The sequence below is a fragment of the Nannobrachium achirus genome (assembly GCF_963921795.1).
Source record: "Nannobrachium achirus genome assembly, chromosome: 2".
Lineage (NCBI taxonomy): Eukaryota > Metazoa > Chordata > Actinopteri > Myctophiformes > Myctophidae > Nannobrachium > Nannobrachium achirus.
The window spans coordinates 41,883,573-41,911,017 of NC_137811.1; positions in this window are offsets into that span (position 1 = coordinate 41,883,573).

Consider the following 27,445-nt stretch of genomic DNA (forward strand, 5'->3'; position numbering starts at 1 on the left):
TGTGTGTGTGTGTGTGTGTGTGTGTGTGTGTGTGTGTGTGTGTGTGTGTGTGTGTGTGTGTGTGTGTGTGTGTGTGTGTGTGTGTGCACGCGTGTGCATCTGTGAGATTGCAGTCTTTTCTTTAAAAGGGGGGAGGGTAGCTACATTTTGATGGACATTTTCTTACATGACGCCACAGGCTTCAAACTGGCTGCAGGAGGAGATAACGTTTGGGTTTATGAGTCGCTTCCAGATTTGAGATTGTGTTAGAATATGGTACAGTATATGTCTGACAGACGCAGATGGAATCCATGCTTATGGTGGGTGACTTACAGCTTTATTCAGGCATTGTTGGTTTCATTCTAAATTGAAACCATCAAAAGTAATCATTCCAACTTATTTGGTGTTGAGGGAAAAAAGGGAGCGGACCTGTATAAAAAGACTAATCAACTAAAGTATGGTATATATAAGTATATATAAATGTGTCTGGCATGCTAAACTGACTTAATCACACATAAACTTTTCAACCCCTCCCCAAATAAAGAATACAAAATCTACTGTTAATAAAAAAAGAATACAGACATCATACTTCCTCTTTGTTCATCCCCTGGATGTAACTAACAGCAGTTTTTGCAAGGCCAGGCTGTGAAAACAGTGTTAAAGCTGGCTGTTACGCGAGTGAAGACCGTTAAACTCCGTCTGCCGAGCGCTCCCATCTGTTGCGACTCATTTGGGATGGATGGCAGGTCCCTGTGTCCCCCTGCTGACTGACACTGTCCCCTGAGGTCCCCCAGGGCTTTGCACTGAGCCCAAAACCGGATTACCAAGCTGAATCATTTGATTGGATTTTAACGCTTGCATGTGGTTAAGAGCCCATTCGGTTAAAAGATTATTAGGTCAACTGTTTTGGGAAGGATTGATTTCAAACCAGTTAACAGCGTTCCTAGCGAGCGACTGGTGGTGGATGGTGAAGCATAAAATGTGATAGACATTGGATCATGCGCATTCGAGATAACCCCCTTCCTCAATTTGATCAATCTGACCATGCTTGTTTGATTTTGAAATTATAACTTTTTTTTTATCCCTCATTTTGATTTCTATGACAATCTTCTTTAACAAACATGGCCCTTTTAGTTACAGACCAAATAGTATTTGCATCATGTATTATCACATCAGTGAGATTTCCTGTTGCCGTTCAGTATCCATGCCTTGTCATGTTTTTGACCCGAGGAAGTAAAGCTTGTTTGGCTGTGACACGCAAGTCAATCTGGATAAGAGCAATAAAATGTGATTTCAAATGTACTCCAACTCTAATGTGCAAAGCATACACACGCCAACACGCGTCCTCCGCCTCTAACTGTACCCATTTAGGCCTAGAATTATTGAATGCTTTAACCAGTGAAAAATAGCAGATATACAAGCTGACAGCGCGGCACCGAGTGCCGATTCTATAAGTGTCTTTTGAATCCTTCTAAGGTTTTTTTGAAAAACCTATGTTTCTATGTCAGCAATCTGGCGAGCCATCGTCAAAGAAAAGGTCCTTTTCACTTAACTGGAGCTCAGTTAGTCTGTTCTTGAGAGACTACTATGTCAGTGGTTCTCAAACCTTTTCATGTGAAGGACCCCCAAAATGACATGCATTTGGCCACAGACCCGCATCTCAAAATATTTAGTTCCAGGGACCACCCAGAAGCAAAATTTGAGTCACAAACGTTCGCTTTGAAAATACATATATTCAAAGATTTGCACACATTTTCACAACTTTAAAAAAAATAGCAGATCTACAAGCTCGCAGCGCGGCACTCGGTGCCGCGCTGTGAGCTTGTATATCTGCTATTGTTCACTGGTTAAAGCATTCAATAATCCCAGGCCTATGTTCCTGATCCTGTCTGACTTTTAAATTCAGCGTGTGAACCATGTGTTTGAATCCTCTCTCGTTTGTTGTGGGTGTTTTCTCTCCCCCATCTTCCGGGATGCCACTCACCCTCCACCCTGTCCATGACTTCTGGCAGACCAGAGTGAATTGGAATCATCTTTTCAGCATAAATCTCATGGCACATTTCAATAATGCCGCTGTCTGCCGGCCGGGGCCACATTCTCCACCTTCAGCGCCAACCAACAAAAACTACAAACCTGGAGGGAGATCAATTGGTGACTCACTTGAAAGAATATTTTATCATTTTTAAAGGAGATTGCAGCTCTGTGCCTGTCAGGGCATATCGATCTGAGCAGAGATCACACCGCTCCACAGAACCATGAGGAACACCAACAACATGCACACACACACACACACACACACACACACACACACACACACACACACACACACACACACACACACACACACACACACACACACACACACACACACACTTAGACATACACAGATTATGTCCACAGACGGACACCAATCTCACTCTCTTTGACTCTCTCACTCTTGCGCACGCACGCACGCACGCACGCACACGCACACGCACGCGCACGCACACACACACACACACACACACACACACACACACACACACACACACACACACACACACACACACACAAATTCCAGTTGTTTGTCTTTTCTACAGAGCGCCCTTGCTTGTCCAAAACAGAGAAAGAGCTGTTCTGTTTCTCTGCTTGGATTCCCGGACTTTCCATCATCCCATCTGCTTTGTTACTTCGCTCTCTCTTGTTTAATTACTTTCTATGCATTGGTCCGCTTCGAGGGCCCCGTGGTGCAGTCATGACCTAAACAGCCTACTGGGTCATCTGGTGCAGGTCGACAGCAACACACAGGGCCCCCTCAGACACTCAGGCCCCATGGTGGAGAAAGAGAGAGGGCTGAACCTCAGTGTTCAGGCCCCAATTAACCTAACAACTGAGCTGGAGAGCAGCACAATAGCCCTTTCACTTAGCCTGAGCGCCTTAAGAGTCGTGGCTGCCAGTCAGTTGTGTTTGCAGACACCACCGTCTTCAGATTGTAATGGCTTTTGTCTTAGAGCGGGGCAGTGTTCTGGGCCAATAGAAAAGAACGTTTTGTGTTTGTTTGGGTGCTGGGAGGTCCTTGATTGACAGCAATTATTGGAGGGTTGACGCGAAAGGGCATGGGTGCCAGTGATTGTCTCCCATACCCATTCCTTTCCTCTGAAGCATGCAGACACATATACAAACAAAAGGATACACAAATGCACTAACACACGCACACATACCGGTACACCATATACACATGCATACACGCACAGACAATGTTCAAATTTGATACTATCAGTCTGCCTGCCACTAGATCTGCCAACAGATTTGTCTTCACATGCACCTTGTAGTCCAAGCACTCACACACTCAGCCCATTTACTCTATCCTCTTGCTATAACTAACACACATGCAATTACTCGTTTTTGCATGCAAATATTGATGTAAAAAATAGGCTTATAATAGTACTTGTGCACTTCAGATAAAAGTGCACTTGTTTTCCATACTGAATTCATAAATAATTCACAGGGCAGCTTGCCTCAAACAAATTCATTTCAGGATGATTTAAATAGAAAGTAATCATGAGTTTAAATTCCCAGATCAATAACAAAATAATACTACTGTTGAGGACACTCAAAGCAACAGGTATGACACAACGTCCTATGTTCTGTTCAGTGTTAACTAATCAAGAGCAGCGAATACAAGTTATAAAGGTTTCTTTCAACAACTAGTATACAGTACAATAACAGTCCTACATTATGATAGTAGGTCAACAAACACAAACTTCAAGGGTAGATAGCGCAGAGGGTGAAAGTAAAGGCCATTAGGGAGAAGAGAAACCAGAAGAGGGGAGGAGGGCGGCGAAGCGAAAGCGTAGCGAAAGCAAGACTTGTGCCCCTATAATGAGGCATGGCCGCTAACCTGATTAAATGTTATCAGCAATAAGACTAATTATTTCCTCTTCCTCTTAAAGACAGCGCGCTAATCCTGTTAGCAGCATGGTAGTTTTTTGGGGCCAAGCCTTAATTGGCACTGTAACGAAGAGAAGGAACGAGGGATGGAGGGTGGGATGATCGGAGAGAGAGAGAGGTATCGATGGGGATATGGGTGGAGTTAGTCATGTTGAGACAAAGGCAGGGATGGCTGATGATGGAGGAGGTGGGCATGAAGAAAGTGACGAATGGCAGATGAAGGCGAGGGAGGGGATAAAGCGAAGGAAGGAAATATGGAGGGAAGCATGAAAGGATGTTAATAGCAGCAGCAGCAGCAGCAGAAATTACATGGACTGTCTGGATTGTTGTCTGAGAATAAATAGAAGAAAGTATCATCCACTTTCTCCCAATCGTTCATTTTCACTGCACGAAATCAATTACCAAGCTGGCCCCCTTCATCGACATGCTTATTTGCATAACGACCAAGGATGGCTGAGTTCATGCACCGCCCTGTTGTTTTTGTGATTAATGGTAAATCTGCATTTTTTTAAAGCATTTCTTTTGCTCTACTTTTCATCATCTTTGAAAGTTATGGATACAAATTGGAGCTTAGTGAAGTGTCCCTTAACGAGCATGGTTTGTAATGGTGTCAACTTTAAAAGGCTGGGGGATTCATTAGAGCTCAGCGGTTGAACTACCAAAGCCATGCTCTTAATACTGTTTGAGCTATAGGGCCTCACATCACAACTATATCCAGCTAGTTAACTGGGCCTCACGGCAGAGACATATTGTTCATTTTATTTGTATTTATCCCACGATGTTTGTAACCCATTTTTCACCCAGTGCCAATTGCTTAAGCTGTAATCCTAGGCGCTACTCTCCCTCTGCCAACCTGGGGAGAGCCCTGAACTGAGCTCATACTTCCTTCAATGCATGAGGAGTGAGCAGGCCACTTCTTATCAACTGACAGGGGGAGTTTCCCCGGTAGGACGTAGCGCGCAGTAGGAACACGTTATTCCAACCAGTTCCTTTCCCCTCAATCAGGCGCCCCAGCTGGCCAGGGGGAGGCAGTATAGAGACCAGGATTATTGTATGTTTTTGTGAGGGTACCTACCCTAGGGGACACGGGGAGAACATGCAAACTCCACACAGAAAGGCCTTTTTGCCAACCGCACCTAGGGTATGGGCACTGATGACACGGAGGAGAGAACACGCCCGAGAGCCCACAGCGGGAATCGAACCCCGTACCTTCTACTGTGAGGAGACATAATGTATAGCTAGTTAACTGGAGACGTACAGCATAGATCAGAGTTCACCAATTCCTTTTCCCCAAGGGAATTATGTCTAGACTCTATAGGTACCAAGCCGAAGCCCACAAATTTGCAGGGGGCAGTGTAGGCGGTGTTCCCAGCATTCCCGCTATACTCCAGTGACTGGTTCTGGTACTAATAATTTAATTGGTATTTGACAATGAGATATTTTACCTATTTGACTTTGCAGAGACATAATTGCCTTCCTTTGATGCATTTAATTGTATAACTGTAGTGTATAAATGTATCATTTTAAGTGTGTAACAACTCGAGTAGGTATGACATTTGATTCAAAGCATTTTCTTCCCAACTGTCTTTAGATGTAAAGACAGTCAATGTCATTCAATGTGTGAAACTTGATTGACGGCAACAAGAAAATAGCCTACTTCTTTAACTGATTCAATATTAAGCACGCGCGCACACCTGACCAAGACCTCTTTCAGCCCCACAACAAGTTAAAGCTGAACTCCAACTCCCTACCCTTATTGCCATCACCTCCCGCCACGCATATCCTTCTCTCCTCTGCCTATCCCTTTACCTCGGTCCTTTCTTCTTCTCTCCAATAATAACAAACATACTGAACCTCCTGCTGGTATGGCACCTCCTCCTGTTACCACCATCTCCTGCTGTAATTAAACCAAGGACTCACTAATTATGTCCACATTGCTCTAACCTCCCACCCCCGATGCATCCCTGCGCACACAGTCGCACACACACACACACACACACACGCACGCACACACACACACACACACACACACACACACACACACACACACACACACACACACACACACACACACACACACACACACACACACACACACACACACACACACACACACGTACACATGTGTGCTCACAGCTCCAAATGCCCGGAGGTGCTAGTATCAAAGGTCAGAGTTCAACATTCAAAGAAGTACAAGGTGGCTTTGATCAAACAAAATGTACACTCACTCACACTCACTCTCTCTTCCTCTCATCCTCTTTACTGACATGATTGAAAGGTAGATTGTGTGTCTGAGCCTTTTCACAATGACACAATGGTTGATTTATCACTTTTCTTTCTTTCCAAATTAACTTTTCATTTCCGTCACAAAAGCTTTCACTTTTTAACACTCCTTCGGTTTTATAATTTTCGGAACTCTCTCTCTCTCTCCTTTTTCTCCTCTTTCTCTATCCTTCTCATTTCCCTTGCATCTACCCCTCTTCTCTCCCTTTCTCTCCTTGTCACGTCCCCCTTTCTCTCTCTCTCATTCTCCTTCTCTTACTCCCTCTCTCTCTCTCTTGCACACTCGGAAGGCTGCTAGGAGGCCTGGGGTGCATCCTGAGATGTGTGAGGGCCAAAACGGAGGTTTGTGTGTGTGTGTGTGTGTGTGTGTGTGTGTGTGTGTGTGTGTGTGTGTGTGTGTGTGTGTGTGTGTGTGTGTGTGTGTGCGCGCGCGCGTGCGTGCGTATGTGTGTGTGTGTGTGTGTTTATGTCTATGCTTATAGCAATCTTTGGCAGCATCTTCTCTGTGTTTGTATTATATTTGTATGTGTGCGTGCATACACGCGTGCGCGTGTGTGTGTGTGTGTGTGTTTGTCCCTCAAGCGGCAGTGGCAGCCCCTGCCAGCTGGCGGTGTGCTCAGAGCTGGTGGAATGTTCCAGAGGGGTCCACAGTCTTTGACTGGAAGAGATAAGGCTACATAGCTGGGGGGTGGGTGTGTGTGTGTGTGTGTGGGGGTGGGGGGGTGGGGGGGGCTACAATGAAGACACACATGTATAAACACACTTGCATAAACACATCAACTCATATTCATCAAACCACTCAAACGCCTCAGTACCCAGGCTAGTACAGTCGGATGAGGCTTTTCAGATGATCAAAATTCACATGCCTCCCTGTCTACAGTATGGCCATGACTACGCATGTTTCTGTCCTCCCTTGCAAAAACTAATCCGGTCCACATGATGTTAGTTTTTGTTTAGTTTTTTAAGATACTTTATGGGCTTTTTGCCTTTATTGATAGTACAGTAGGTACTGTAGACTGGAAACAGGGAGAGAGATGGGGAGTGACATGCAGCGAAGGCCGTCGGTATTGGGACTCGAACCTGTGACGTGCTGTCAGGCATCAGAGCCTACTGTATGTGGAATGCGTCTGGACCGCTAGGCCAGTGGGCGCCCCTACATGATGATAGTTTAAAAAAATACTGTATATCTGTATACGCACTGTACATAAAACAAAATTAACATGAAAGCATGTTCCAGATGATCAACAAATCAGGAAGGCCCTTCCGTGTTGAATTTGGCAAAGGCTGTCAAAAAGTTGTTTCACAGACCTGTTTTCTTTATTTACAACTCTGTCTTTACTAAAGACATATGTAGAAATTCTATACTGGCCCCACATTATGGTTGGACACATGAAATAGGTGAAAAATATACCGTTTTGCCCAGTTCCCCGAATTCTACTATGCTATGTGACCGTGGAGCAACAGCGAAGGGGAAGGTCACATATGGGGCTAATCCAAAACCATCATATATCATGGATGCTGTAATATTAGGTGCAGCAGACACCTACACGTGTTGGTGAAGTGGTGCAGTTGATGCAGCAATGCTAGGTTAAGTTATAAACCTGTAATTAGTCCTACTGTAACAGTGCAAACCAAAGTTAAACAACCTGGTATACACTATATCTGCCATTAATGTTGTCATTGACTAATTTCCAGGCACATACTCATTGCAAAAAGCAACAACGGACATACACAAATTGAATAGACATGTCCAGATGCTCAGTTTTACCCATGTAATGTGTGTGGCTGGGAAACCCAAACGTGGATGAAAATGTGAGTATCCAGCTTAAATTAAGACAGCAACAACGGTATTTGAGGTAGTTTCTGGCCTTTAGCTGAGGTCTTTTACCCAGAGCAACTTTCAGCGTCTGTCTCAATGACACCTTGTCACCAGCCATGGGTGTTGATGAACACACTGGCAAGTGTGGGGGATTGAACTAGTGAGTTTTAGTATCCCCAGCAACTCAACAAATCCTTTAAACCACTAATCTGTCACAACACGCCGCAGAATTCTTCAACAACACGTTCCAATACATCACGGCTGATGACCTTTCATCATGTCTTATAAAGACCTGTCAATCTGTGTTATGAGAGAAGTCACATCTCAGCAAGGTTTTCTGGGAAATGGAGTGTCTAATGTGCTCATTGACAGAGACGTGTCAACAAGCCTTCTGTTGCCCTGTATCTGGTAGTGTCTAGTTGAACATGAGTAGTTGAGTTCTCGCTCAAAGGCATTCCGGTAACCCAGATTCAGAGATTTTCTTACAGTAGGTTACATCAAACTGACGTTTAGTGGAATGGCACTGCAAATGTATGAAACGTTAGAAGCATTAGATAAAGACAAATAGAGAGTTGGCAATATTTTGACAAGGGCTAATGTTGGGACAACAAAAGAATATATTGAACTAGAAACATAGAGATTAAAGACATTTTTTCAGCTATTGGGTTTCCACACCTGGACCACAAAATGGCGTCTTTCAACGCCAGTGTGGATGGCTGGGTATAAGCAGAACCTTCCCACATATCCACGTCTCATTTAACAAGGGAAGCCAGCTCAGAGTTTTCCAGCGACTGCAGCGATGACAGAGCTGCCCTCTGTTTGTTTGCAGTCTGAACAAAGGCGGTGTGTCGGCTATAGAGAGCCGCCTCCAGACACCTGCAGTTTACACAGTGACCTTTGAATGCCTTCAGTGGTGAGCAACATCACCAGCAGAATGAAGATGACACCAACACAATCATTATATTGCCGCTATCGCAGTGAAAGCAGGGGTCATCAATATGTCTGTACACGGACAAATGTGTCCATGGCAAAGACTTGTCCTTGTCTGTTTTACACACCATTATAATGTTCTTATTTTGATCATAATCCCCAATTACTGAATGTCAATCTCCAGGGTTTCTTCAAAATATGTATGACACTGATTTACTATGACACTATGGAGTCCACCAGCACTAGTGGTTCTCAAATGTTTTATTTTCAAGGACCCCCTTAACTCTGAGAGTGTACAAATGGAACCAAATGGACCCTAGAGCTAGAACTAGAGCATAACCAGCATAGCATGTTAGTAAGTATCCCTACACTATACCTTATACACTACAGTGTAGACTCAGTACAGGGAGTCTAGAGTCTATAAACAGCACTATTGAAGTTGCCTGTGGTGAACTGAACCAGAATGCAAGTGTAAATAAGTGTTTTAGTTCCTAAATGTCCCAGTGCCTTGACTTGAATACTATACTTCATGTTTGCCACAGATAATACATATGTTATTAAAAACAATAAGAGTACCTGAAAAGAGCCTCAAAGTTGTTTGCCCTTTTTGTCTTTGTTACCCTCAACAGAACCACTCTTTCTTTTTACCATAACTAGTGTATGTGCCACAGTTGAACAAACACTGCCCTGAAGGCTGGGAAAACAACCGCCATATCTTCACAGAACACTCACCAGCCTGCAAGCTACTTTGAAATCCTCCTCCAACTCAAAGGAACATCACAGAACACAACCTCCTGGGGCCTGGCAAGAACATTATTCTTTTTCATTTCAAATGCTCCTCTCTTCTCTCTCCATCATTTTCCCCCAGCACTCTCCTCAATTTGAACAACTCATTTGTATTTGACTAGCAAAGATAAGCATGAATTAAAAAAGGTGTGTTCACGGTAAATACTGTAGTTATCAAAATAACTGACATTTAGTTACATTTGTACACACTCAGAGTTACAAATGGATATATTAATACTGTGTGTTTTAATGTGACCTCTGTGTTTAGCCCCTCCCCTCAGTTCTGAGCCTGGAATATAGGAAATATACACACACACACACACACACACACACACTCACACACACACACACACACACACACACACACACACACACACACACACACACACACACACACACACACACACACACAGGGCCCTCGGGGTGAGCCAGAGAGCCACAGTCCGCCTGTCAGTGGCGATTTAGGGCCACCACGTCGCAGAGCGGGCCCTGCTTCATATTGGATTACCGGCCCCCCTGTGAGAAGTGTTAGAAAGGTGTGTGCACGTAACGTGTGTGTGTGTGTGTGTGTGTGTGTGTGTGTGTGCACGAGAGACGCACAGTGTGAACGAAATGGAGGAAACAGAAGACAAGCCTTTGTCTCGCACACTTTCCCTGCAGAGGAAATTAGACTAATAGTTTAATACAATTACAAACTGTGTGCTTGCGTGTGTGTGTGTGTGTGTGTGTGTGTGTGTGTGTGTGTGTGTGTGTGTGTGTGTGTGTGTGTGTGTGTGTGTGTGTATTGAGGTAAAGCAATCTAATGGTTTATATACAGGAGTGTGTTTGGCTGATTGCCCTGAGGGACATTCACAAAGGTCTATGTAGGGCGTGCACTGGTTGTTCAGCTCCATTGTCACATTGTGTGTGCATGTTCGTGTGTGTGCGTGTGTTCGTGTGTGTGTGTGTGTGTGTGTGTGTGTGTGTGTGTGTGTGTGTGTGTGTGTGTGTGTGTGTGTGTGTGTGTGTGTGTGTGTGTGTGTGTGTGTGTGTGTGTGTGCCCAGGTACAGGTCAGACATTATCTAGGTTCAACAACACTGCACATTGACAGCTAACTGGATCATCTCAGAAGGTGCTTATAGTACAGTACGTGTGTTTGGGCACATCTGCCTCTGTGTGTGTGTGTGTGTGTGTGTGTGTGTGTGTGTGTGTGTGTGTGTGTGTGTGTGTGTGTGTGTGTGTGTGTGTGTGTGTGTGCATGTGCATGTACGTGCATGCGTATCTAGGTCTTGTGTGTATGTGTGTGCGTGTGTGTGTGCAGTATGTGTGTGTTGTCTCACAGTCAGTTCATGCTAGTGAGAATAGCTGACCTGTGTTAATCTTCTAATCTTCCACCCATCCTTTCATCCAGAGGCGAGTGCAAAGTCTGCCACTGCCGAGAGTCGTATAGCCCACTGGTTCCCAAACACTGGGTCGGGACCCATTTGTGGGTCGCGGACACATTTTTTATGGGTCCCTTAATTTTTGGTTTCCTATTTTGTTTTTTATTATTAAAACATTTTCAAAAAACATTCCCAAAAAAGCAGTAATTTCATGAATGAATAAAAGAAAAATCGAAGAAATTCCATAAATTATAAATTATGGAATTAGTGACAATAGCCAATCGAAAATAGCCAATCTAAAAGCAAGCTTGTAGATCTGCTATTTTCACCAGTTTGTGTCCCGGGCAAATGTCTAATTTCTCTTTTGGATAACGGGCTAAAAAGATTGGGAACCACTGGTATAGCCCACTGTGCCGAGCCCACATACAGCCACTCAAACACAAAGCATATCCCCTTCATCCAGCTAATGAAAAGTGACTTCCCACAAATAAGAAAACAGAGGAAACAAGTAATGAAGAAAATTGAATTGCTCCTACTACCCCTCTGGGACATGTCAGTACTTGACTGAAGAGAGAAAGGGTTCCTGTTCTCCGGCGAGTCTCGGAAAAACGCGGATGTAGCGCTTAAAAGTTAATTCACCTGTGCGTGTGTGCGTGTGTGCGTGTGTGCGTGTTCGTGTTTGTGTGTGTGTGTGTGTGTGTGTGTAGGAGAGAGAGAGACACACACACACGCACACGCACACGCACGCACACGCACACACACACACACACACACACACACACACACACACACACACACACACACACAGAGAGAGATCGGTCATGACCTCAGACCAAAGAGCTAAAATGTACCTTGAGCTACCAGACATACACTTTATTTACTTGAGAGCAATACTGCACTTTATGCACAAGTTACCTTAGTTACAATGTTGTATTGCCCTTGTATTGCTGCTAAAGTATATAGATGCACTTTACAATCCGGTGTATTTACATTGCAATTACAGAAAGTAATGTACATTAATATGCACCGTCTAAATGAACAAATGAAGTCAAAGTAAAGTAAAGAGGGAGCTCATTCCAGGCCTCTGTTTTCATTATGCTCTCTATTTCATCCCCTGCTAGAGGAGCTAGGAGGACAGTTATGAGCAGAGAGAGAACCAGCGATGTGTGTGTGTGTGTGTGTGTGTGTGTGTGTGTGTGTGTGTGTGTGTGTGTGTGTGTGTGTGTGTGTGTGTGTGTGTGTGTGTGTGTGTGTGTGTGTGTGTGTGGAAGGGGGGGGGGGGGGGGGTTGAAGTCAGGGAGAAGAAATTAATAGAATCGGACAAAACAAAAGAGGCAGATGGAGAAAAGGAGAAAAAGAAACAGAAATATAGCTGCAAGCAGCGATAAAGTGGCCAAGGCATAAATAGCAGGAAAGCAAAAAGGCATCAAGGGAAAGCAAAGAAGAAATCAAAGAAAAACTGGAAGCAGTGTTCTTCCGAACAGGTCTCCGGCAGGTCAGGTGTTTTTTTTTGGCCTAGTGGTGACTATAATAGGCCAAAGTCAAAAGGGTACCACGTGTTCTTTGGCCTTTCACGGCAATCGGACGCTGCATGCGGGATTTGAGGCATTTTATTCCAAAAATGGGTTTTGCAAAAATTGACCCGCTGGTGGCGCTATAACAGGCCAATGTGAGAAGGGTGGCATCTGTTCCTTGGCCTAGTGGGAATGTGCGTGCAAAATCTCACACAAATAGCAGGCTGCGTTTGAGACATTTTGTTCAAAAAGGAGCAATCCTGCAAACCTTGGAATTCAATGTTAGCCAATTAGATAGAATATGATATTGGACAAATCCGTCACGATTACATCACTGTAGAGATACTGTGTGCCCATTTGTGTGATTATCGGATAAAATCTGAAGGAGTAAAATCGAAGAATGCGTTTTCGGCCTTCTGGTGGCGCTATAAATGACAGAGACTCTCCCGATTTTACACTAATCGGCATAGTTATTGGTGAAAGCACAAATTGACCTCTACACAACATGTATGCAAAAGACTATATGCAACAGACATAAAATAGTTCCAAAGAACTCCTCAAGGTTTTAACTCAATATCTTTATTTTCCAACTTTTTCATTAGTTGTCTTTGTTGAAGAGTTGGTCATCAGGTTGTAAACCTTCAAAACAGAGGGTTAACAACCTAGCCATTTTCAGGCATGTCTTTTAAATCACAATGTTTTCAAATAATTCAAGTAGTAAACGTCTTCAAATAAAGTTTTTAAACATTAAGTATTGTTAAGTCTGAACCCAAACCAGCACACGGAAACAGTTCTCAAGGTGAAAACGCAATAAGCGTTGTTTTATTCAATGGGGCGTTCCCCTAAAACATGAAATAAAGTTCTTCCCAAAACCGGGGCTTTTAACACATCTTCAAATAAAGTTTTTAAACATTAAGTATTGTTAAGTCTGAACCCAAACCAGCACACGGAAACAGTTCTCAAGGTGAAAACGCAATAAGCGTTGTTTTATTCAATGGGGCGTTCCCCTAAAACATGAAATAAAGTTCTTCCCAAAACCGGGGCTTTTAACTCAAAATATGCTTCTTTCCAGAACTTAACAAACAGGGGTTACATTCGAAACATATGTTTCACAGTATGCTGTTGCTTCCATTAACACATGCCATTTCTCTTCCAAGACTCAGATGCAGCTCCTAATTTGCCTACAATGGGAACAGATAGAACCACCATTAGCAATGTGGCAAAATACAGAGCAAATGTGCGACAGAGGAGAACATAGTGGAGTTTTGCTTACTGCTCGATGGAAGAGTCCCTTCGAGAGCCAGCTACACAGTGAAGCAGAGCTCGGTGGTTAAGAGCAAAAACATTTGGATTGCCTGACTCGGAGAAGCTGTGTTGCGGCCAGGTGCTGACAAATCAAACTGATTGCAACAAGCAGCCATCTTAGCTGCTGCATTCTGGGAAATGTAGTTTTTCTGAAAACCAAGCAAAGCCATCAGTTAGATTCAGTTCACATGCAAAAAACAGGGCCTGGATAAAAAAAAATAAGAAAAATCAACTAATCAGCCGATCTACAAGGTTAAAACAAAATAAAGTCAACAGATCTGCTGATTTGGAGGTTGTGATTTGCCATCCAATTTGCGTGATTTTAGGCCAAAATCTGTAGGAGCAGTGTTGTAAAATGTGTTTTGCAAAAATCTGTCTGATGGTGGCGCTAGAGAGGGGCATGTGTGAAATCAGGGACGGAGGTTGTGATTTGACAATCAATTTGCGTGATTTTAGGCCAAAATCTGTAGGAGCAGTGTTCGCAAATGTTTTGCAAGAATCGGCCTCATGGTGGCGCTGGAGGGCCATGTGAGAAATCAGGCAGCCAAGGAGTGTGTGCAAAGTTTGGCATGGATAGGGGCAATGGTAACGGAGATATGAATAGGGCAAAAGTATGATGTCACACGGACAGAGTGACAGCCGGTGGAGGTTTCGATAGTAACTGCGACCTAACAGTCGCAATAATACTCACATCTCTTTAGTTAAATGCTTACATTGAAGAAAGAGATGAGGCCACACCCCAAACAATAGTGGACACAGGCAATAATCCACAACTGCACACTCCTGACAATATAAAACACATTCTCACTGTAAACGATAGAACCAAAATAACACAGTAAAACGGTAAAAGAGACCATACAAAATACAAGCAAAAAGTCTTACCGGTTAACAGAGCAGCACACACTCAACTCAGCAGTGTTTTGTTCAAACTGTTCAGATGGATTCAATCGGCCGACGCCCAACAAGCAACCATCTTAGCTGCTGCATTCTGGGAAATGTAGTTTTTCTGAAAACCAAACAATTAAGATTCAGTTCACAGGCAAAAAAACTAAAAAAATCAACTAATCAGCCGATCTACAAGCTTAAAACTAAATAAAGTCGACAAATCTGCTTATCTACAAGCAATAATTACATTACCGAAATGAATCTTTTTACATTCCAATCCCAAAACCAGAAACAAACATTTCCGAGCCACATGTTCACTTACCAATTATCTTAGTCACGCAGCCTCAGTGTCAATATCAGAGTTGGTCAGGTGGATCTAAAAGCAATATAGTGTGGGTTAAATATAAATGGAGCAATGCTGTTAGAAATTGGAATAGTCTTGAAATGAAATGTGTACAAACCTGCAGCAGCTCCAATGAGGTTACTGAACAAACTGAAAAAAGACTGGCTTTATACAGGGTGTGGTGATTACGAATGCTCTGCAGCTGTGACTCAGGGACCGTGGTCAAAACATTGCATGTGAAAAATAAGAATATATTCCATTTGAAAAATAAAATAAAATGACTGTAATTCCCGCTGAACCGTGGGTTACAAGTGCACAAGTGCACAGTGCACTAACCTACATTATTGCAAAGTGTGATTTAAATGTGACTTTGAATGTATGTTTTAGAGGCAGAAGAATAACGCACGCACGCACGCACGCGCACGCACGCACGCACGCACGCACGCACGCACGCACGCACGCACGCACGCACGCACGCACGCACACACACACACACACACACACACACACACACACACACACACACACACACACACACACACACACACACACACACACACACACACACCTGTGCCTAACCATTCTGCATTAGAGGTGGGATTTATGGCTATTTGAAGTGAGACAGTACCATCGATCATAAAATGTGTGTGTAAATTAAGCTACCTTGACTGTTGTTATTCATAAAACACCTAAAAAAAACAAGCAGGCAACAATGAACTCGCTCCTCCACTTGTTCTCTCTCTCTCACTCACTCACTGTACTCAGTCAGTACTCAGTGGAGTAGCAAGGAGATGTTGAATTGGGGGGAGGGGGTCTCCCCCCCAAATGAACGGCTCTCTACTGCGCGAACCGGATCCCAACGTTCACTTCAAAGAGCAGTTCAAAAGATTTGATTCGTTCGCGAACGTCCCAGCTCTATTCTGCATCTAGCCTAAGGACCAGATCATGGGAAAACCCTACTCACGTCAGGGTGGGGGGTCCCCAGTTCAAATATGATTCTTTTTGGTTTCAGTGATATTTGGACTTACCCTCTACGGTAGTTCATCATGAAAATGTTACTTTGCATGTATGTTTTAGAGGCAGAAGAATAATTTGCATACAACTTGCAATGTTGATTGAACTATTAAAAAAGCATGTTTCAATGTTTAAAAAATCCGATCTGACAGATCTTTAGATATTGGTCCAAAGTTCATGTAAAAAAAGTTCCGTGCACATGACGCGAAAGTTCCGGAATAAAAGCGGGTTTAAGTGTTTTACGAACTGCTCCAAAAGGCGGAAAATCGAAGGGCGGAGCTTACTTAACAAAGACACAGATGTCTTCAGCTTGAGTCAAGGCACGCGTGTAAGCAAGTTGCATGTCTTCAAACCAAACGAGGCATGACTTATGCCCCTTTAAAGTTTGAGTTTTCAAACGCTTCGTATAGCGCCCCCCTTTGGCCAATTGGAGTAAGATTGCTTTCAGTGATATTTGGACTAATCCTCTACATATTTGCCAAATGCCATGAACGTGTCACTTTGCATGTATGATTTAGAGGCAGAAGAATAATTTGCATATAACTGCAACATTGAGTGAATTATTAAAAAATAATGTTTCGCTTTAAAGAAAATCCGCCTGAGTTTTCAGACCGTATTGGTCCAAAGTTCATGTAAAAAAAGTTTCGCGCACATTACGCGAAAATCCCAGGAGGAGATACATTTTTACTGTTTTTCATATAATTCAAAATTGTGGGAGAAGTAAAGGTCAGAGGTCAAAAGTCAGAACGTAAAAGTTGTTCGGCATGAGGAGACGCATAAGTGTATACAGGTTCCATTGCTGTACCTGAAACAGGGCATGAGCTACACCAGTTCAAAGTTTGCACTTTCGAAGGCTTCCTACAGCGCCACCCTTTGGCCGATTGTTGCGAGCTTCGCGTTTTAGCCGTTTGGCATGGTCCTCTGCCATACTGCCATGAACGTGTCACTTTGCAGTATGATTTAGAGGCAGAAGAATAATTTGCATGAAACTGCATTATACGGTTAATTATTAAAAAATAATGTTTCGCTTTAAAGAAAATCCGGCTAACTTTTCAGACCGTATTGGTCCAAAGTTCATGTAAAAAAAGTTTCGCGCACGTTACGCGAAAATCCCAGGAGGAGATACATTTTTACTGTTTTTCATAGAATTCAAAATTGTGGGAGAGGTAAAGGTCAGAGGTCAAAAGTCAGAGCGTAAAAGTTGTTCGGCATGAGGAGACGCATAAGTGTATACAGGTTTCATTGCTGTACCTGAAACAGGGCATGAGCTACACCAGTTCAAAGTTTGCACTTTCGAAGGCTTCCTACAGCGCCACCCTTTGGCCGATTGTTGCGAGCTTCGCGTTTTAGCCGTTTGGCATAGTCCTCTGCCATACTGCCGAGTTTCGTAAAAAGCGACTGCACGGTCTAGCCGCTAGAGCAAAAGTGGCGGAAGAATAATAATAATAAATATAGCTGCAAGCAGCGATAAAGTGGCCAAGGCATAAATAGCAGGAAAGCAAAAAGGCATCAAGGGAAAGCAAAGAAGAAATCAAAGAAAAACTGGAAGCAGTGTTCTTCCGAACAGGTCTCCGGCAGGTCAGGTGTTTTTTTTTTGGCCTAGTGGTGACTATAATAGGCCAAAGTCAAAAGGGTACCACGTGTTCTTTGGCCTTTCACGGCAATCGGACGCTGCATGTGGGATTTGAGGCATTTTGTTCCAAAAATGGGTTTTGCAAAAATTGACCCGCTGGTGGCGCTATAACAGGCCAATGTGAGAAGGGTGGCATCTGTTCCTTGGCCTAGTGGGAATGTGCGTGCAAAATCTCACACAAATAGCAGGCTGCGTTTGAGACATTTTGTTCAAAAAGGAGCAATCCTGCAAACCTTGGAATTCAATGTTAGCCAATTAGATAGAATATGATATTGGACAAATCCGTCATGATTACATCACTGTAGAGATACTGTGTGCCCATTTGTGTGATTATCGGATAAAATCTGAAGGAGTAATATCGAAGAATGCGTTTTCGGCCTTCTGGTGGCGCTATAAATTACAGAGACTCTGCCGATTTTACACTAATCGGCATAGTTATTGGTGAAAGCACAAATTGACCTCTACACAACATGTATGCAAAAGACTATATGCAACAGACATAAAATAGTTCCAAAGAACTCCTCAAGGTTTTAACTCAATATCTTTATTTTCCAACTTTTTCATTAGTTGTCTTTGTTGAAGAGTTGGTCATCAGGTTGTAAACCTTCAAAACAGAGGGTTAACAACCTAGCCATTTTCAGGCATGTCTTTTAAATCACAATGTTTTCAAATAATTCAAGTAGTAAACGTCTTCAAATAAAGTTTTTAAACATTAAGTATTGTGAAGTCTGAACCCAAACCAGCACACGGAAACTGTTCTCAAGGTGAAAACGCAATAAGCGTTGTTTTATTCAATGGGGCGTTCCCCTAAAACATGAAATAAAGTTCTTCCCAAAACCGGGGCTTTTAACACGTCTTCAAATAAAGTTTTTAAACATTAAGTATTGTTAAGTCTGAACCCAAACCAGCACACGGAAACAGTTCTCAAGGTGAAAACGCAATAAGCGTTGTTTTATTCAATGGGGCGTTCCCCTAAAACATGAAATAAAGTTCTTCCCAAAACCGGGGCTTTTAACTCAAAATATGCTTCTTTCCAGAACTTAACAAACAGGGGTTACATTCGAAACATATGTTTCACAGTATGCTGTTGCTTCCATTAACACATGTCATTTCTCTTCCAAGACTCAGATGCAGCTCCTAATTTGCCTACAATGGGAACAGATAGAACCACCATTAGCAATGTGGCAAAATACAGAGCAAATGTGCGACAGAGGAGAACATAGTGGAGTTTTGCTTACTGCTCGATGGAAGAGTCCCTTCGAGAGCCAGCTACACAGTGAAGCAGAGCTCGGTGGTTAAGAGCAAAAACATTTGGATTGCCTGACTCGGAGAAGCTGTGTTGCGGCCAGGTGCTGACAAATCAAACTGATTGCAACAAGCAGCCATCTTAGCTGCTGCATTCTGGGAAATGTAGTTTTTCTGAAAACCAAGCAAAGCCATCAGTTAGATTCAGTTCACATGCAAAAACAGGGCCTGGATAAAAAAAAAAAGAAAAATCAACTAATCAGCCGATCTACAAGGTTAAAACAAAATAAAGTCAACAGATCTGCTGATTTGGAGGTTGTGATTTGCCATCCAATTTGCGTGATTTTAGGCCAAAATCTGTAGGAGCAGTGTTGTAAAATGTGTTTTGCAAAAATCTGTCTGATGGTGGCGCTAGAGAGGGGCATGTGTGAAATCAGGGACGGAGGTTGTGATTTGACAATCAATTTGCGTGATTTTAGGCCAAAATCTGTAGGAGCAGTGTTCGCAAATGTTTTGCAAGAATCGGCCTCATGGTGGCGCTGGAGGGCCATGTGAGAAATCAGGCAGCCAAGGAGTGTGTGCAAAGTTTGGCATGGATAGGGGCAATGGTAACGGAGATATGAATAGGGCAAAAGTATGATGTCACACGGACAGAGTGACAGCCGGTGGAGGTTTCGATAGTAACTGCGACCTAACAGTCGCAATAATACTTACATCTCTTTAGTTAAATGCTTACATTGAAGAAAGAGATGAGGCCACACCCCAAACAATAGTGGACACAGGCAATAATCCACAACTGCACACTCCTGACAATATAAAACACATTCTCACTGTAAACGATAGAACCAAAATAACACAGTAAAACGGTAAAAGAGACCATACAAAATACAAGCAAACAGTCTTACCGGTTAACAGAGCAGCACACACTCAACTCAGCAGTGTTTTGTTCAAACTGTTCAGATGGATTCAATCGGCCGACGCCCAACAAGCAACCATCTTAGCTGCTGCATTCTGGGAAATGTAGTTTTTCTGAAAACCAAACAATTAAGATTCAGTTCACAGGCAAAAAAACTAAAAAAATCAACTAATCAGCCGATCTACAAGCTTAAAACTAAATAAAGTCGACAAATCTGCTTATCTACAAGCAATAATTACATTACCGAAATGAATCTTTTTACATTCCAATCCCAAAACCAGAAACAAACATTTCCGAGCCACATGTTCACTTACCAATTATCTTAGTCACGCAGCCTCAGTGTCAATATCAGAGTTGGTCAGGTGGATCTAAAAGCAATATAGTGTGGGTTAAATATAAATGGAGCAATGCTGTTAGAAATTGGAATAGTCTTGAAATGAAATGTGTACAAACCTGCAGCAGCTCCAATGAGGTTACTGAACAAACTGAAAAAAGACTGGCTTTATACAGGGTGTGGTGATTACGAATGCTCTGCAGCTGTGACTCAGGGACCGTGGTCAAAACATTGCATGTGAAAAATAAGAATATATTCCATTTGAAAAATAAAATAAAATGACTGTAATTCCCGCTGAACCGTGGGTTACAAGTGCACAAGTGCACAGTGCACTAACCTACATTATTGCAAAGTGTGATTTAAATGTGACTTTGAATGTATGTTTTAGAGGCAGAAGAATAACGCACGCACGCACGCGCGCGCACGCACGCACGCACGCACGCACGCACGCACGCACGCACGCACGCACGCACGCACGCACGCACGCACGCACGCACGCACGCACGCACGCACGCACGCACACACACCACACACACACACACACACACACACACACACACACACACACACACACACACACACACACACACACACACACACACACCTGTGCCTAACCATTCTGCATTAGAGGTGGGATTTATGGCTATTTGAAGTGAGACAGTACCATCGATCATAAAATGTGTGTGTAAATTAAGCTACCTTGACTGTTGTTATTCATAAAACACCTAAAAAAAACAAGCAGGCAACAATGAACTCGCTCCTCCACTTGTTCTCTCTCTCTCACTCACTCACTGTACTCAGTCAGTACTCAGTGGAGTAGCAAGGAGATGTTGAATTGGGGGGAGGGGGTCTCCCCCCCAAATGAACGGCTCTCTACTGCGCGAACCGGATCCCAACGTTCACTTCAAAGAGCCGTTCAAAAGGTTTGATTCGTTCGCGAACGTCCCAGCTCTATTCTGCATCTAGCCTAAGGACCAGATCATGGGAAAACCCTACTCACGTCAGGGTGGGGGGTCCCCAGTTCAAATATGATTCTTTTTGGTTTCAGTGATATTTGGACTTACCCTCTACGGTAGTTCATCATGAAAATGTTACTTTGCATGTATGTTTTAGAGGCAGAAGAATAATTTGCATACAACTTGCAATGTTGATTGAACTATTAAAAAAGCATGTTTCAATGTTTAAAAAATCCGATCTGACAGATCTTTAGATATTGGTCCAAAGTTCATGTAAAAAAAGTTCCGTGCACATGACGCGAAAGTTCCGGAATAAAAGCGGGTTTAAGTGTTTTACGAACTGCTCCAAAAGGCGGAAAATCGAAGGGCGGAGCTTACTTAACAAAGACACAGATGTCTTCAGCTTGAGTCAAGGCACGCGTGTAAGCAAGTTGCATGTCTTCAAACCAAACGAGGCATGACTTATGCCCCTTTAAAGTTTGAGTTTTCAAACGCTTCGTATAGCGCCCCCCTTTGGCCAATTGGAGTAAGATTGCTTTCAGTGATATTTGGACTAATCCTCTACATATTTGCCAAATGCCATGAACGTGTCACTTTGCATGTATGATTTAGAGGCAGAAGAATAATTTGCATATAACTGCAACATTGAGTGAATTATTAAAAAATAATGTTTCGCTTTAAAGAAAATCCGCCTGAGTTTTCAGACCGTATTGGTCCAAAGTTCATGTAAAAAAAGTTTCGCGCACATTACGCGAAAATCCCAGGAGGAGATACATTTTTACTGTTTTTCATATAATTCAAAATTGTGGGAGAAGTAAAGGTCAGAGGTCAAAAGTCAGAGCGTAAAAGTTGTTCGGCATGAGGAGACGCATAAGTGTATACAGGTTCCATTGCTGTACCTGAAACAGGGCATGAGCTACACCAGTTCAAAGTTTCCACTTTCGAAGGCTTCCTACAGCGCCACCCTTTGGCCGATTGTTGCGAGCTTCGCGTTTTAGCCGTTTGGCATGGTCCTCTGCCATACTGCCATGAACGTGTCACTTTGCAGTATGATTTAGAGGCAGAAGAATAATTTGCATGAAACTGCATTATACGGTTAATTATTAAAAAATAATGTTTCGCTTTAAAGAAAATCCGGCTAACTTTTCAGACCGTATTGGTCCAAAGTTCATGTAAAAAAAGTTTCGCGCACGTTACGCGAAAATCCCAGGAGGAGATACATTTTTACTGTTTTTCATAGAATTCAAAATTGTGGGAGAGGTAAAGGTCAGAGGTCAAAAGTCAGAGCGTAAAAGTTGTTCGGCATGAGGAGACGCATAAGTGTATACAGGTTTCATTGCTGTACCTGAAACAGGGCATGAGCTACACCAGTTCAAAGTTTGCACTTTCCAAGGCTTCCTACAGCGCCACCCTTTGGCCGATTGTTGCGAGCTTCGCGTTTTAGCCGTTTGGCATAGTCCTCTGCCATACTGCCGAGTTTCGTAAAAAGCGACTGCACGGTCTAGCCGCTAGAGCAAAAGTGGCGGAAGAATAATAATAATAAATATAGCTGCAAGCAGCGATAAAGTGGCCAAGGCATAAAAAGCAGGAAAGCAAAAAGGCATCAAGGGAAAGCAAAGAAGAGATCAAAGAAAAACTAGAAGCAGTGTTCTTCCGAACAGGACTCCGGCAGGTCAGGTAGGTTTTTTTTGGCCTAGTGGTGACTCTATAATAGGCCAAAGTGAAAAGGGTGCCACGCGTTCTTGGGCCTTTCACGGCAATCGTACGCTGCATGCGGGATTTGAGGCATTTTGTTCCAAAAAAAGGTTTTGCTAAAGTTGACCCGCTGGCGGCGCTATAACAGGCCAATGTGAGAAGGGTGGCATCTGTTCCTTGGCCTAGTGGGAATGTGTGTGCAAAATCTCACACACATAGCAGGCTACGTTCATGATTTGAGACATTTTGTTCAAAAAGGAGCAATCCTGCAAACCTTGGAATTCAATGTTAGCCAATTAGATAGAATATGATATCTGACAAATCTGTCATGATTACATCACTGTAGAGATACTGTGTACTGATTTGTGTGATTTTCGGATAAAATCTGAAGGAGTAATATCGAAGAATGTGTTTTACATACTGTAAGTCGGCCTTCTGGTGGCGCTATAAATGGCAGATGTGAAAAATGCAGGGCACAGGTTTTTCCTTGGCCTCTGGGAAGTGTGCATACAAAGTTTTACACTAATCGGTGGTTATAGGTAAAAGCACAAATTGGCCTCTACACAACATGTATGCAAAAGACTGTAGGCCTATATGCAACAGACATAAAAAAAACTGTGATACTATGCACAGTTTGATGATGTACATAGTAAGCCTTGCTGAGCTATGAAGACCATATGAATCAGCCAGGCTATGAATCTCATAGGGCGGGAGCTTATCTCCTGTTTCTGTAGCGTAAGGCAGCTTGATGTACAAGTACATCATGACGCTAGTATGTCGCAGGGAGTTACCCCCAATCCAACCCTTGATGCTGAGTTTCAAGCAGGGAGGCACTGGGTCCCATTTTTTAGAATCTTTGGTATGACGCGACCTGGGTTTGAACCCGGATCTCCTAGTCTCAGGGCAGACATTCAAACCACTAGGCCACTGGAGCTGGTACATGATATCATTGCAATCCTTGAAAATCACAACATAGGTGTAGACATGACAGTTTGTATTATAATGCTTGTTTCAGGATTTATGATGCAAAATACATTATTTAGTAATGGCGGATATTAAAATACGCATCAAGGGGGGTTGGGGGACATTTTTAGGAAGGCTCCATATCAGACATTGTTCAAGGAACCAAACTGTAAAGTCTACTAAATGTCATGGTATTATGCTTATATAAACCCCAAGCGGGATTCGATCCAACGACCTACTGCATGAAAGGCATATGCCCTGACCACTACACTAGGCAGCCACAGGATCTGTTAACCATGTTTGTTTAAAAAAAAGTTCTATGTAGGCTGAGTGCCTTGATTTTATTGATTTATTTTTTATATTTTGGAGGCGTGGGGTGAAATCTATCTGAGTAAATGTAATCTGAGTATTTCTGACATTTTCGAGTGATCATATTTTCTTTTACTCAAAACAGAAAAAAACAGTCGGTAGAGAAGGGCTCATTTTACTAAAAACAGAAAAAAACAGCCGGTAGAGAAGGGCTCATTTTAAACATGAACGTGATCTGGAGCTAGATCAGACGTGTCAACATTAAAGAGTTTGACATATGCACATGCCATGGGCATCCAGGATGTTAACATCAACTCAACCCGACGTGGGGTTTGAACTGCCAACCATCCGTATACCAGGCACAGGCACTGACCACTACACTACGGCAGTCACACATTATGGACCCGTCATTTAAAAAAAAAAGAAAAGAAAAAAGAAAAAGTTTCATGTAAATCTACAGTAGTTGTGGGGCTCATTTTAAACATGAACGTGATCTGGAGTTAGATCAGACGTGTCAACATTAAAGAGTTTGACATATCCAGGATGTTAACATCAACTCAACCCGAGGTGGGATTTGAACTGACAACCATCCGTATACCAGGCACAGGCACTGACCACTACACTACCACAGTCACACGTAATTGGCCTGTCTTTTTTTTTTTTTTAAGAAAAGAAAAAAGAAAAAGTTTCATGTAAATCTACAGTAGTTGTGGGGCTCATTTTAAACATGAACGTGATCTGGAGTTAGATCAGACGTGTCAACATTAAAGAGTTTGACATATGCACATACCATGGCATCCAGGATATTAACATCAACTCAACCCGATGTGGGGTTTGAACTGACAACCATCCGTCTACCAGGCACAGGCACTGACCACTACACTACAGCAGCCACACATGATGGACTTGTCATTTTTTTTAAAAAGAAAAGAAAAAAGAAAAAGTTTCATGTAATGTACTTGACGCCTTCTTTCAAAATGATATAGTGCCCCCCTTTGGCCAATTGGGGTAAGATTGGTTTCAGCGATGTTTGGACTAACCCTCTACAGTAGTTCATCATGAAAATTTTACTTTGCATGTATGTTTTAGAGGCAGAAGAATAATTTGCATACAACTTGCAATATTTATTGAATTATTAAAAATGCATGTTTCAATTTTTTTTAAATCCGATCTGACAGATCTTTAGATATTGGTCCAAAGTTCATGTAAAAAAAGTTCTGTGCACGTGACGCGAAAGTTCCGGAAATAAAAGCGGGTTTAAGTGTTTTACAAACTGCTCAAAATTGCGGAAAATCTAAGGACGGAGCTTACTTAACAAAGACACGGATGGCTTCCGCTTGGGTCAAGGCACGCGTGTAACCAAGTTGCATGTCTTTAAACGAAACGAGGCATGACTTATGCCCCTTTAAAGTTTGAGTTTTCAAACGCTTCGTATAGCGCCCCCCTTTGGCCAATTGGAGTAAGATTGCTTTCAGTGATATTTGGACTAACCCTCTACATATTTGCCAAATGCCATGAACGTGTCACTTTGCATGTATGATTTAGAGGCAGAAGAATAATTTGCATATAACTGCAACATTGAGTGAATTATTAAAAAATAATGTTTCGCTTTAAAGAAAATCCGCCTAAGTTCTCAGACCGTATTGGTCCAAAGTTCATGTAAAAAAAGTTTCGCGCACGTTACGTGAAAATCCCAGGAGGAGATACATTTTTACTGTTTTTCATATAATTCAAAATTGTGGGAGAAGTAAAGGTCAAAGGTCAAAAGTCAGAGCGTAAAAGTTGTTCGGCATGAGGAGACGCATAAGTGTATACAGGTTTCATTGCTGTACCTGAAACAGGGCATGAGCTACACCTGTTCAAAGTTGGCATTTTTCAAAGGCTTCTTACAGCACCACCCTTTGGCCGATTGTTGCGAGCTTCGCGTTTTAGCCGTTTGGCATAATCCTCTGCCATACTGCCGAGTTTCGTAAAAAGCGACTGCACGGTCTAGCCGCTAGAGCAAAAGTGGCGGAAGAATAATAATAATAAATATAGCTGCAAGCAGCGATAAAGTGGCCAAGGCAAAAGCATCAAGGGAAAGCAAAGAAGACATCAAAGAGAAACTAGAAGCAGTGTTCTTCCGAACAGGTCAGGTGTTTTTTTTGGCCCACTGGTGACTCTATAACAGGCCAATGTGAGAAGGGTGGCATCTGTTCCTTGGCCTAGTGGGAATGTGTGTGCAAAATCTCACACACATAGCAGGCTGCGTTTGAGACAATTTGTTCAAAAAGGAGCAATCCTGCAAACCTTGGAATTCAATTTTAGCCAATTAGATAGAATATGATATCGGACAAATCCGTCATGATCACATCACTGTAGAGATACTGTGTACTGATTTGTGTGATTTTCTGTCTATAGCTGCAGAGCGAGATGAACAAATCTCAGTGAGAGTTGCAAGGGCCCCATAGCCTAGTGCAGTGTTTGTTATTTTTGCCTTTTTCTTGAGTTTTGCCTTTTGTTCCCGTTCCCGAGTTCTTCATTTTTAGATTTTTGGCAAAGTTTATTTTTGCCATTTTTGAATTTTGGGTTTCACTGTACAACTGCATGGTGGGGGCTGGATAAATAAAAATCTTAACGAGACACAAATTGCTTATTATAAGCAGACATGGCAACCCAGAACCCAACTACTGACACTTTAATGCAAGGACAACAGGAAATCAAATGATGTTTTTCAGGACAGCTTTTTCAGCCCCCGCCTTTTTCAGGATATGAACAGGATAACAGGGGCGGTGCCAGGAATAACATGAATATATAGAGATAAATAGTAATACTGAATAAAAGTACGAAGGTATTGGCATCAACTTGAATTTTTTTGAAAATAGCAGATCTACAAGCTCACAATGCAATGCAACGCATGAGCATTTACTGGAGTAGCCTAGAAGTAAGACTATACAAGTGAAGTATAAAATACCTCAAAATTATACTAAGGATAGTATTTGAGTAAATGTACTCAGTTACTTTTACACCCCTGGCATTGTAGACCCAGATGCTTGTGAAACATGATAAAGAAATAGTCATGCAATAGTATGAATTTCAGTTTATTTACACAAAGGATTTGCAATTGCAAAATATTTGGCAGCATTATTTTCTGTAAGTGGCTAGCAGAGTCAGACTTAACTAAACTTAAATTGTTTTTATTGAAAAACGTTGAGGGGAAGGCGGCTGGGGGTCAAAACTTGGAACTTTAGGCGCTCACATGGGG